Raw genomic sequence first — 13,716 nt, forward strand, 5'->3', positions numbered from 1 at the left:
GTTGCTCTCTCAGTGAGATCTGTGTCTACCATATTTAAAATTACCACCCCCATTCTCAAAACCGCAGAACTCCTCCTCTTTTACCATCCTTTCCTTTTCATCTAGTAATACCACCTTCTAACATACTGAACAATTTACTGATTATGCTTCTAATTTGTCTCTTGCACGTTGGTATGTTAGAACAATGCTTGCATATAGTAGCATTATAAATATTTGTTGAATGAAAAATCCATGATGGGGAATAATAACATTTTCTATCTTGAATTCTAATTTCCGTAAGTAGTATAGCTTTTATGATATCAGTGTACAACAGAGTAGTATTTTCATAAATATAAAATTGTAAGTGGCCAGTATCATCACTGTTAACATTGGATTAATTTTTTTTAAATGTGTCTTATATAAAGAACACTAAAAAGAATGTTTATTGGGCAGGATAGAATTAGGGTAGCTACTTGGGAGGCTGAAGCTAGAGACCCATCTGAATGGCCTAATACCCCAATATTTAAGTATTTTTGAATAAGATTCTTTGACATTTAGAATTAGCTTAATGTATGACAAGAGAAAGATTTGTTTTTTTAAATGATTACCCAATTAAATTAATTAGCATTTTAAGTTTTCTTATTTGGTGGGAGAAGGGGGCAGATACTGGGGCAGGAACCCAGGGATGCTTTTTATCCCCTGTCCTTTCTATTTTTTTTTATTTTTGGGCAGTGTCTCATAAGTTGCTGAGGCCGGCCTTGAATTTGTGATCCTACTGCCTTATGCTTCTGAGTTGGGATTATAGCAATGTGCCACCACATCTGGCTTTCTTACTTTAAATTATACCTCTTAATAGAGAATATTTTCCTAGCCCAATATATAAAATTTTATACATATATATTGAGTAAAATTTCTGATATAGTTGAGTGTGAACATAAAATGATAAGACTTTGACTTATCACATGTTGGTTTGTAAAATTTCATGGGTTGTTTTCTCAAAGTAGTGAAGTGTAAACATTTTAACTTTTCATTTTTCCTTGACAAGTTTAATTTTGTTTTATTTACGTAGTGCCAAAATCTGATTTGAGTGGAAAATTGAGACATTTATATATTCAAAAATATATAAATTCCTGTTTTAAAGTTATCATTTAGATTTCTTTTCAAAAAACATATAAAATACTTGAATCTAGCTTTCACTTTTTAAAAAAAATACAGTCAATTTGTGTTAAATCTTTTTCATTTGCTTAATAATTTTTATCTTGTAGAAATCAGTTTTACTGTTTTTATCTTTTGGTTTTTGTTGTTGTTGTTTTGTTTTCTTTTTTGTTTTACCCAGAACTTTCATATAGGCACAACAAATATTAAAAGTTAATTCAGATTGCTGGGTTTATAAAATCTCTCAAAGTACTTAACTAATTACACTTATTTGGAAATCCCATAATTTAGGAAATGTATTTGATTAATTGGATTCCAATTTTATATTTTACCTTTGGAATTTAACGTTTCAATGAACATTGGATTTTAGAGTTAGTTGCTTTTCAAGAACATCTTATATTTGAAGAATTAACAACACAGTACGGAATTGCCAGGCCAAAATATAACTGAGAGGAAAAAGAAAGGGGACACACAGATAAGCAAAATTCTAGAATTGTTTTACATTGCCAAACTGGAAGAACATGAGTTGTAATTTTGAAGGCTTCTAGGAGCTCAGGCAGCAAAAGTCAAAGTCTAAGGCCTGCCTGCTCAGGGTGATGTGCCCAATGGAACTTGCACTTGCTTTAATGTTGTGTGCCCAAAAGGCTGTAGACTGGTGACAAGAAACCAGAAGAAAATCTATGCTGTTTTACAACTCTTGGGGGACTAAGCAAAGTTGCGTTCATCTGAGAAGACTGGAAAGGGGAAATCCTGAGATGTTGTACAGTTGTTGCATGGATTTGTGGAAATGAACATAACAGGTGTTCAGCAAAACTCCAGCCCTGAATTTAAGATGAATCTGTCTGAGTAATGCACTGGGTGCTTGGTGATGACTTACTGAGACTTCACTGGAGTGATGCCACCTACCTTGTAGGCTTCAAAGAAGCTCCACAAATAAAAGAGGAAAAGGAGCAATTTAGTTAGAAACTAAGCATATAAGGAAACTGCATGTAGCAGAAACCTCCACATATTTCAGAGACTAGAATTAAGGTTGAATTGAGTTAATAACGGATTAGACACAGGTGAAGAGAGAATTGGAGAACGGAAGGAATCCTATTTGAAGGTTAAGGAGACAATGAAATTGCAAATACAAAAAAAAATGCTTAAGAGATAGAAAAGAGAAAATGAAATTATGCCTAATTGAAGTTCTAAGAGTTGAGATAATGTTGGTCAGAAACAATTTCTTGAAGACAGAGATTCCAGGAATTATCCCAGATTATTGAAGAGTTAAATGAAGAAATTCAGGATGCTCATTGATTCCCAGAAGCGTTTAAAAAAATAGTCCACATATGAAAATAAAGTTACAGAAAACTAAAGATTAAAAAGATTCATAGAAGCGGGTGCATTCAAAAGAATGACCTTCAAAGGAATGGTGGTTAGGTCACTATCTTAACAGCAATACAGGAATCCAGAATACAGTGGAAATAAGAGTATGTCAGTTTTTAATGTTCTAACTGGAGAACAAGATATTTAAGTTATGGTAGTGAAAAAAAGACATGTTTAGGTAAGGTTAATAAAATAACATTGGCAAAGCTCATTTTTTGGTACATTTCCAATTGCATGTAACTGAAACAAATGTGTGCATATATACAGTATGTATATATTTAAGAATAAGAAACTCCGTTTCTATTGTTACTCTTCATGGTTTGTGGTTTGGGAATACAACCCAGAGTATTGTGGGTACTAGGCATACACTGTACTGCTAAACTGTAGCTCCACACTTTGTTTTCTTAATAAGCTTTCTCCCCTGCTAGATATTCAGTTCAAAGTTTTCATAAGTAAAAGGACTTTTATTACAATTATAATTGATAGTATATTTTTCACTCTTTTTCAGGACAAAGTTGATTATTTTATGTTTCTTAATTTGTAAGTAGACATAAATTTTGTTTCGGTGTCAATAATTATAGTTTATGGCACCAAACAAGTAATTTCTATTTTACTTAAAGTCAAATTTTTACCCAGGCATATTCATTTGGTGACTCTGTATATGTTTAATACTATATACACTTTTACTTGGTTGAAAATTAATGTCTTTAATAATCTTAGGTTACACCAGTATCTCCATTAATTAGTGTCTTATTTTTACGTTTGAAAATTACCTGACTACAGAGATTTTTATGGTAGTGCCTCTGTTCTTTTTTGTATTAAGGTTAATAGTTTTTAATTGTTTTTTATGCTTTATTTGTTTTAAGGTTGATAGGGTCTCTTTAATTTTTTAAATTTTTATCACAAAATAAAGGTGTCAATATGTTGCCCAGTTTGGCTCATAACTCCAGGGCTCAAGAAATCCCACTGCCTTTGCCTCCTCAGTAGTTGGAACTACAGGCAGGTGTGTGCTACCTGTTCTGACTTAATAAGGTTTTTTTGGTTTTGTTTTTGTGGTAATGAGCATTGAACCTAAGGCCTTAACAAGCACTCAACCACTAAGCTACATCCCCACCTAGTTGAGTTTTTTTTTAAGTGCTTAAATTCTACTGGGTGTTTAGAGGCTGTGATGTAATCCTTTGCCTCAAAAAGGTTGTGGCTCAGAGTTAGAGCGCTTGCCTAGCATGTGTGAGGCACTCACTGGGTTTGATCTTCAGAACACATAAATAAATAAAGGTGATGTATCCATCTACAATTAAAAATATTTTTAAAAATTATTATTAGATAACTTAAGTTTATAGATGTAATTTCTGCATACATAATATATATCCTATTTCTCTTGCCCATTTTTTGTAATATTTGTTTTGAGAACTGATGGTGAAAATACAGGAATGTTTAACATGTAAAAATAGCTAAAAAGGTTATGTATCACCTAAAGAGAAGTTTTAAAATAATTTTAATGAGGTTCAAAAATTAGAAGATATGAAAGGGACCTACAGTGAAAAGTCACGTACTTCTGCCCTTGAGACACTAGGTCTCTTCCCCAGTGATAATGTTCAGTTTTGAACCTAGAAATGTTTAATTTATACACATGCTTGTTTTTCTTTTAACAAGCAAACAATATTCCTTATTTTGTTTAACATCTCTACTATTGATGGACACTTAAGTTCTTCACCAACTTATTTTATTACATTATTGCAGCGAGTAATTATATACATGCCACCTCTGTTTGTGTAAATATTTCTATAAATTAAATTCCTAGATTTGCAATTGCTGGATTAAGGAGCTTTTGAGATTTTAAACAATATTTACACATCCAAATGATCTTGTACACGTCACAATTTTAAATTCCACCCATAATCCTTGAAACAGTTTACCTACTGTGACTTTTACCCACAATGTATTTTTACACTTAAATTTTGCCAGTACTCATGAGTAAAAAAAATGCTCATGTTAGTGTGATTTTCATTTTTATTTCTCTTTGGAGATTGAGAATATTTTCATATGTTTGAGATTTCTTGGGGTTGGGGATATAGCTCAGTTGGTAGTGTGCTTGCCTCACTTGCACAAGGCTCTGGGTTTGATTCCCAGCACTACAAACAACAACAAAAGAACAGATAATTTTGGCATAACATTTAAATAATCAACAAATAATCACATAATTTTTTATGTGTATGTGTTAACTTTTGTTATACTTCATTTTTCTCAATGTGTGAGTCAAGGGAATGATACTTTCTTAGATGAAAACCCAGTATTTTCTTTTGTTATTTGGGTATTCTTAAATATGCCATGCTTTAAGTTTTCTTTCAACTGCATGTTTTATGCCTAGGTTTATAGATTTGCAGCTCAACATTAGACATTTAGTGGAATGGTATTGTATGTGAAATAGTTTTAAGTAGATTTTATAGCATGTTTCTCTTGCTAGTTGTATTTTTCCCCTCCTGAAATTGATTTGCCTTTAAAATACTTGTGAAGGTAAACAAATCCCAGTAATTTCTTGAGCAATTCAATAGCTTATTTTATAGAAATTAATAGACATAAAAATTGTGAATACATCTTTCAAGAATCATGGAGATCCCTTTCATCTTAGTTTTATATTTATCTAACTACTTAATATAAAACATTTCAAAATGAGTTTTTCTTTTGGGGAGGTTTTCTGAAGTACAAACCCTCCTATCCGGCAATGATTTTTTTTTTTTTTTTTTTTTTTTTTTTTTTTTGGTGACAGGGATTGAACTCGGGGGCACTGGATTACTGAGCCACAGGCCTAGCCCTATTTTGTATTTTATTTACAGGGTCTCACTGAGTGCCTTAGTGCCTGGATTTTGCTGAGGCTGGCTTTGAACTTGTAATTCTTCTGTCTTGGCCTCCTGAGCCACTGGGATTACAGGCGTGTGCCACCATACCAGCTCCAGCGATGAATTTTAACTATAACAATTTGAAAGTCTGCCCTTAGGTTATTTTTACATCTTGCTTGTATGCATATTGTGGGAGGATGGTGGGATGTGGGGAGGGGAACAGATTGATGGTTTGCGGCCTGTTCTCTGTCCTTCCTCATATATAGGTGGTGATTGAGAAAGGGCTGCCAGGAGATCCACTGCTTTGAGTAATTGAGCATTACGAAACTGTTATTTTACTATTTTTCTACATATTACAGCTTTTCATAATCTCTTCAGTCCACTGTAATTGGTTATATTAAAACTGGTCAAAATTAGAACCATATGTTAGAATCAACTAGAAATAATGACCATTGTATTTGTTAGATTATAGGAAATAACCCCATTGCCACCACAATTTATTGGCTAAAGTATTGCCATCTTTTTAGTTGGTGATGGACCTTTAGTTAGTAAATAAAATTTTATTAATTTGTATGTGGTGCTGAGAATCAAACTCAGTACCTCACATGCAAGGCAAGTACTCACCACTGAGCCCCCCAAGTATTGCCATCTTGACCTAAAGGTCACTAGTCAGTTTTTCCCCTTTAATTTTCTTACAATTCTGATCTTTGTTTCTCATCTATTAAAAACCTTGATGGCAGCATTCCATATGTAATTTTAACTTAATTATTTTCTTTTAATGGTATCAGTTTGGAAAATGTTATCACATATTTGGAGGAAATAAGCTGTGAAATGAAAATAAAAAATTTTAAATCATGTAAGAAATTTTGAGGGAACATAGGGCATGCTTTTGTGCCTCTAAATATAATTGTTTGGAGAAATGTAGTCAGGAATTTATGAGTAAGTGGGAAATCTTTTTTTAGGTACTTAATAGATTGTTTTACAACTATTCTAGTGATAAAATTCAAAATTTCAGTTTTAAAACAAGACTTGTAGGGGTTGGGGTTATGGCTCAGCAGTGGAGCGCTTGCCTTGCACATGCAAGGCCCTGGTTTCTATCCTCAGCACCAGGTAAAAATAAATAAATAAAGTTAAAAAAACAAAAACAAGCCTTGTAGAAGAAAAAATATATTTCTCAATCTTTGTGATTCTTCTAGAATACAATATTATTTTAATATTTATTTTTTAGTTGTAGTGGGACACAATGCCTTTATTTATTTATTTTTATGTGGTGCTGAGGCTGAAACCCAGAGCCTCGAATGTGCTAGGTGAGCACTCTACACTCTACTGCTGAGCCACAACCCCAGCCCTAGAATATAATATTTTAAACAATTTTTTCTTTGGCTTTTAGAAGGATTATTTGTTAGCTGTTTTTTACCTCTTCACATCTCCACTTTCAAAATCCCTAATTTCTCAATTGTTCCTTGGCTATTTGAAGCAAAATTGCTTGAGAAATAGAACCATTTTCCATTCAAGAGAATTAGTGGAAAAATGGAATTGACTTACCTATACTCATGGAAAGATATTAATCATGTGAAATTACTAATTTTTAAATCCACATTAGAGTTTTAATCAGTCTTTTATTTCATAAATCATTGTAGTCCGAACTGACTGAAATCATAATACTTAGCACTCTTTATAAACCTGTAACTGTTTATTGAGTATCTGGTATATGTTGTCCACTGTTCTGGGTACTATGAAATAAAACACAAATGTCAGTGCCTTTGTGGAATTTTCCAAATGATTTTAGCTTGTTTGTTTTCTAACATTCAAATAAGTAGAATAATACCTAGATGGGCTACTGAAAAAAAATACAGTTATGGTAGACTTCCATTAATAATTGTTACTTGAGCTAAGTACTTGACAAAGTTTTTGGAATTAAATAGCTAAATTTAAAAGGCAAGCTTAATGGTATACTATTGAATGGAACATGAAAGAGAAGAGAGATGGGAGAAAAAGAACTGATCATGTTTGTTAAAAAGAAAACAACATGGTATTTTTCTAGAAACATTAGAAAATTACAGTCATGAAGGAGAAAAAGTCCGTATTTTACTTTTTAATCTTTAAACTATAATTGCTATTAACTTTTCTAGATATGTCTGTACAGCCTTAAAGCTTTTTTGTAGCTTTTTTTTTCACATGGTAGTATATTTCTCTCTCATCCTCCCTCTCTCTAATTTTTTTTGATTATTTGTTACTATGTTTTATAAACTCACTTTCTGAGGGGACGTGGGGGTCTGTTCATTACTGGGGATTGAACCAGGGCTTTGTGGATTCTAGACGAGCCCTCTACCACTAAGCTACATTTTAAATTTTATTTTGAACTGGGTATAGTGGTGCAGGCCAATAATCCCAACAGCTTGGGAGGGTGAGACAGGATCATTCCAAGTTTGAGGCCAGCCTGGAATTTAGTGAGACTCTGACTCAAATAAAAAAGGGCTGGAGATATAGTTCAGAGGGTTTTAATCAGTCTTATTTTATTGAACCCTGGGTTCAATCTCTGTACCACGTACACAAGAGTCTTGTGACAGAGTCTTTCAGAGTTGCCCAGACTGGCCTTAAATTTGAAATCTGCCTTCTGCATCAGCCTCCCAAGTAGTTGGGATTACAGGCTTGGCCTACCAAACTCACTTTTAGTGATGGCACAATATTCTAGATATATGTTGTTTAACCAGTCTTTTCTTCCATATTCATTGGTTTTCAAGAGTTTTGCTCTATAAGAAAGTAATAATTTATTTCTGTATTTTTACACAGGTTTTTTTTTTAAGGCCTACTATTAGAATTTGTATTTCACTATCAAAGGTTGCTGGTATGATTTTTCAAATTGAGACAGATAATGATTTAAAAGCTGCTGCAAATTTTTAGAAAGAAAGGCTAACGTAGTTTAAAACTACAGGGAACTGGGTTGAATAAATGTGTAATTTTGGTGCAAAAGATGATTGGGAGATTATCTGGTAGGCATTTTTTAAAAGGTACTTGAAATGAGATCAGTGCAATAATAAAGTAAAAATAAGCTATAAATACAGGATTGAGAAGTTTGGAATTGGGTTATAATAGAAATAGTGATTATGTTATCTTGTGTAAAGCTGGCAGTGCTTAATCCTGACCTCAAATTAGGAGTAGCAGTTTTGGTTTTAAAAAACATGAAATATTTTAGTTCAAGAAATGTCTTATACCTGTGTAGAATGAGAACATTATTTATTATTATTTATGGCTCTACATACTATTTCCATAATAGTATGTTAAGCCATAAATACTGGAAGAGTGGGCAAGTTGCTTAAAAAATAGAAATGCAATCAGCTGAATTTGTGTCTACTTCATTGTAGAAGTTTAATCCTGTTGTTGTTTTTTAAAAGCCAAGTGAATTATAACTCACCATAGTAGCTAGTATAACTGTTATGCATTATTCCTCACTATAAAAGTATAACCAGACATCTTGGCTCTTGCCTGTAATCCCAGCAGCTCGGGAGGCTGAGACATGAGGATCCCAAATTCAAAGCCAACCTCAGCAACTTAGAAAGGCACGTAACAATTCAGTAAGACCCTGTCTCTAAGTAAATAAATAAATATATGTTCTTATATAATAAAATATTTTTAAAAAGGGTTGGGGATATAGCTAAGTGTTAAGCGTCAATCCCTGGTACCAAAAGAGAAAAATTTAAAAAAAGTAAGAATTAAATTGTAACAAAATTGCATAGAGAAATATGCACATTCATTGAATGTTACTGAAAACTTAGCTAAATGATATTCTTCTAGGAATTTCTATAAAAGTTGTGAGGAATTATCTGCAACTAGAAAGTTATTAAAGCTTTTGTCCAATGATAAATCAAGTATAATTATTTTTAAATAGCAATTTTCAAATTGCATACTCCCTGATAAGTGAGTAGCAGATGAAAGAATTCTAAAGAGCTTTAAGCAAATGGTTTCTGTCTCCAGACTTTTTGGGAAATGAACTCAGCAAATGAGAGTGGATTGAGATTTTCTAAGATAGTTCATGTCACAATACTGGTTAAATTGTATTTTTGAATAATATTTTAACTTTGGAAGGATTTTTCTTATTATGATAATTCAGAAAAACTACAAACTGAGGTATCAGTACAGAATAGATTTATTTATTTGGTATTGGGGATTGAACCTGGAGATGTCCTACTACTGAGGTACATCACGCCCATTTATTTTTTGAGACAGGGGGGTCTCAAAATTGCTTAGAGTCTTGCTAAATTGCTGAGACTGGCCTTAAATTTGGTGATCTACCTGCCTCAGCCTCCAGTCACTGGAATTACAGGCATATGCCACTGCATCCGGCATGATGATGATGTAGTTTTTTGTTTTGTTTTTTAAAGAGAGAGTGAGAGGGGGGGAGAAAGAGACAGAGAATTTTTTAATATTTATTTTTTTTTTTTTTAGTTTTCGGTGGACACAACATCTTTGTTTGTATGTGGTGCTGAGGATTGAACCCGGGCCGCACGCGTGCCAGGCGAGCGTGCTACCGCTTGAGCCACATCCCCATTATGTGTGTAGTTTTTAAGATCATTGTCTTATACCTGACCCTCTGACCTCCCTGATAACTGGAGAATCTCAAACCATTGTACCCATTCTCATTTGAAATATCTGTGCCAGACATTAATTTTGAGGGATAACATGGTCTCCAGATGACATGATGAATGGCAGAGTAACAAAACCATTGAGTCATGAAATTATAGCCATTCATTGCTTATCAAAACAATATTCTGATAGGACTCACTATCAAAATTAGGAAATCTACCAACATTTGATTAACTATTAAAAATGTGACAGCAGCCAGTTTCATTGTAGTGCAAACATCAGGAAGTTTATTTATATGAACTAAGAGGTTACAACTTCACTGGCTGTTAGAATGTTATAGGACTCCATTGTATATGTGATCCACTGTTGATTATGATGTTGCACATGACTATACTTACTTTTCTCAAAAAGTAAATACTCTGCTGAATTTTTCTTAACTCTAAAAATTTCAGATTAATTATCCTTTGAAAGGTAATGTTTGGAGTGATGTTGACAAACTATTTACAGAGAATTTAGACTTGAGTAAAAGCAGGCTGAAGCTATACATGTTAAGTGAGGTCATTGACAGAGCCCTATAAATTTAGACAAAAATTTGGGTCACAGTTTTGCCTTTCAGCAGTCCTGGTTGAAATTAAGCTTTGTAGGTCTGGATAAGAATCTGAGAGCACTTAAAAACAGATTTGAAATGGGAATGTTTACATTCAGAGGAAAATATTAGTGATATTATGAAGAGTAATTTACTGTCCAAACTGTAATGATACTACAAAGAGGAATTTATTATAACTTTTCTCTTAAATTTTTTGTTTCTCTTCACTTGGGTGAAATTATTATGGAAATCAAATGTCACAGAAATTTGATAAACCCTCCCCAGGAATCAGTTTTGATCTATAGTTTTTTGGGGGTTTGTTTTGTTAGTTGTAGATGGATACAATATCTTTGTTTTATTTATTTATTTTTTATGTGGTGTTGAGGATTGAACCCAGTGCCTCACGCATATGAGGCAAGTGTTCATCCTCTGAGCTACAACCCCTGCCCTTGGCCTATAGTTTCTTTTATGTGCATTCCTCCTACATTTGTGTCTCTTGCACTCTAGATAGCCATATAAAAAGTATGAATATACTCACTTTATATACACTTTAAAATTTTAATTTTACTTATTTATTTTTTAAGAGTCTTGCTATGTTGCCCAGGCTGGCCTTGAACTCCTGAATTCAAGTGATCCTCTGCTTCAGCCTCCCTCCTGCTGGGACTTAGGTGTGCACCACTGCTCCTGGCTAGTAGATATTCTTAAAATTCTTTTTAAACAATGCATTGTAAATCTATTTCCATTTGGTATTATATATCATTGCTTTTAAAGTGGTGGTGTGTGTATATATGTGTGTGTCTGTGGAAACCCATTCCATTGTTTAGACAAAGCATAACTTCCTTAATCATTATGCTATTAGTCATTTGTTTCCTAATTTTCTGTATTACAAGTTCTCTTTCAGTGAATATCCTCAGGCAAATTGTATGCTTGAGTAATATGATAAGATGATTAAGAACTTGGTTGTGTGATCTTGGGCAAGTCACTAAATATGTCCATGTGCCTCAGTTTTCTCTTCTTTACATGGGGAATAATAGTACTCAATCTGAGTGTTCTAAAGGATTAATTGAGTTTATGCATGCAAACTTGAATACTGCTTACACATAAAGTATTTAATAAATGCTACTAGTATTAACAGTGTTTTGTTATTAACTTCAACTTCTAAGAAAATGAATTGCTTCAATTTTTAAAATTTGTAATAAACGAGCATTGACTTTCTTATTGCCAGCTCCACTTTTCTGTTCCTTCATTCCTTTTGGCCTGTGGCATATTTTATTATACACCAGGTCTCTTTATTATAGGTGTGATGTTTCTCCTCTTACTTCCAGTTCTCTTTGGAGTTTGCTTCCTTTGTCCTGCCTGGGAATGTATAATTTCAAAAAATGAGTCTTTGATTGTCTGTATATTCTTAATTCCTTATGTATTAGATGCCCTAGGTATATATAAACATTTCTTTTAACACATGCTTATTTGAAAACAATCCCTTACTTCCTGACTTCTATCAATTTCTACCTACCTTATTTATAGTTGTACCTCAAGAAAGGGAAACTTTACAACAACTCTCATAACATGTTTCATTTTTGTTCCCATAGGGGAAAAAAATCTACTTATTTATTTTTTTCTTCTTTTACATTATTGGTTTTTCTTACCTGCTGTCCCTTCCCAGTGCCCAGACCAGTATTTCCTCACAGATGACAGCAACAGCATCTTCACTGTTCTTGAAGCTAATACTTGCTTGCCTCATCCCACAGCACCAAAAGCTACCTATGTTCTCTCCAACCTGTATACCCCTCAGCCCCAAAACACTGTGATGAACCTGCTTTTGTCATTGTTATCACCTACCATAAAAGCCTCAGTGACGTCAAGGTTTTTTGTGTTCAGATTTAACTCTGCTTGCCTTTCTGTGTCCTCTATAAGGGAGCTTCACCACAGCTGACCAACCTGTTTTTCTAGTACATATTGTTTCTCACATGGATGTCTTCAGTATTCCACAGAAAGTTTAAGAAATTCATGTTATTTCATTGACACACGTTTTAACAATGACCTGGATTACATCTATTCAGTGAAATTTTTTTTTGTTATCTAATTTACATAGTCCTCCTTTTCCTCTGAATTTTATAGGGAGCATATATGAGACAATTTAAAGGTAAATTCAGTTCTGTGTTGGTTCCAGAATTAGATTATGATTTCAACTAGGTTTTAAATGGGATTCAGGTTCATATTCCTGTATCCACTTACAAGTCCTAAGAACAAATGATAAATACTTTTTATATGTAATGCTGGAGATCAAACCCATATAGACTATGTACAGAAAGCATGCACTCTACCACTGTGCTCCACTTCCCGACCACAACCAATAATTTTTAGTTGGCTCAAGAAATACCATATGATTAGTACAAAGAATCAAAAGCACATTTAGTCTAGACCTAAAGATAAGCAGATTATTGTTTAGTTCATTTTAATTTCAACCATCAAACAGTATAATTCAGTGGCCTATAATAATTTTCACTCATAGTTGGCAAATAATTCTATGGCACATTTATGTGCTTGGAGTGCTTAGAATCTATGAGATATCGATAGATTTGGGCCAACTACTAAGTCTAAGTTGACATACATGTATATACATTTATATTTGTGTATGTGTGTGTGTGTGTATATATATATATATATATATATATATATATATAGACACACAGAGAGAGAGAGAGGGTGTTCTATAATCTTTCAAAGCATAGTTTTCAGGGCATAAAAGGTTGAAAAGCACACACACACACATTGCAGTGCTGGGAATTGAATCCAGGGTCTTGTGCACTCTTGACAAGCAGACTATCACTGAGCTATACCCCCATCCCCCTTTATGTTTATTTAGGAAAATCATATCTTATAGAAACTAAAGTTTTTTGTAGGGAAAATTAGGAAATAGATGTGACAAAGCTATAAATTATCTATATTAGTTGTTGAGCTGATCCCTCATGAAATATAACTCATCTGCCACTGCTTCTCCAGTGCTAGAGAAGAGCTTGCTACATAGCAGGCACATACTTATTTGTTGAATAAAAATGGAATTTATTTGGGGCTGGAGTTTGGCTCAGTGGCAGAGTGCTTGCCTAGCGCATGTGGAGGCACTGAGTTTGATCCTCAGCTTCACATAAAAAATGAAATAAAGATTGTGTCTACCTATAATTTAAAAATAAATATATTTTTAAATGAATT

At 33.4% G+C, this 13,716-nt stretch overlaps 1 protein-coding gene across 2 annotated transcripts in view; it reads left to right on the plus strand.

Annotated features, from left to right (window-relative positions):
• The window catches only part of Cstf3 (cleavage stimulation factor subunit 3), a 78,160-nt gene that overhangs the window by 35,377 nt on the left and 29,067 nt on the right, over positions 1 to 13,716 (plus strand). The window contains exon 2 of one of the 2 annotated variants that reach the window (XM_078046274.1): positions 11,091 to 11,174. The exons of the other annotated variant lie outside the window; for it this stretch is intronic. The gene's annotated coding sequence lies outside the window, so the exon portion shown is untranslated. The remainder of the gene's footprint in view (positions 1 to 11,090; positions 11,175 to 13,716) is intronic. 2 annotated transcript variants of the gene reach the window in all.

This window comes from Ictidomys tridecemlineatus, chromosome 4 (genome assembly GCF_052094955.1).
Source record: "Ictidomys tridecemlineatus isolate mIctTri1 chromosome 4, mIctTri1.hap1, whole genome shotgun sequence".
Taxonomy (NCBI): domain Eukaryota; kingdom Metazoa; phylum Chordata; class Mammalia; order Rodentia; family Sciuridae; genus Ictidomys; species Ictidomys tridecemlineatus.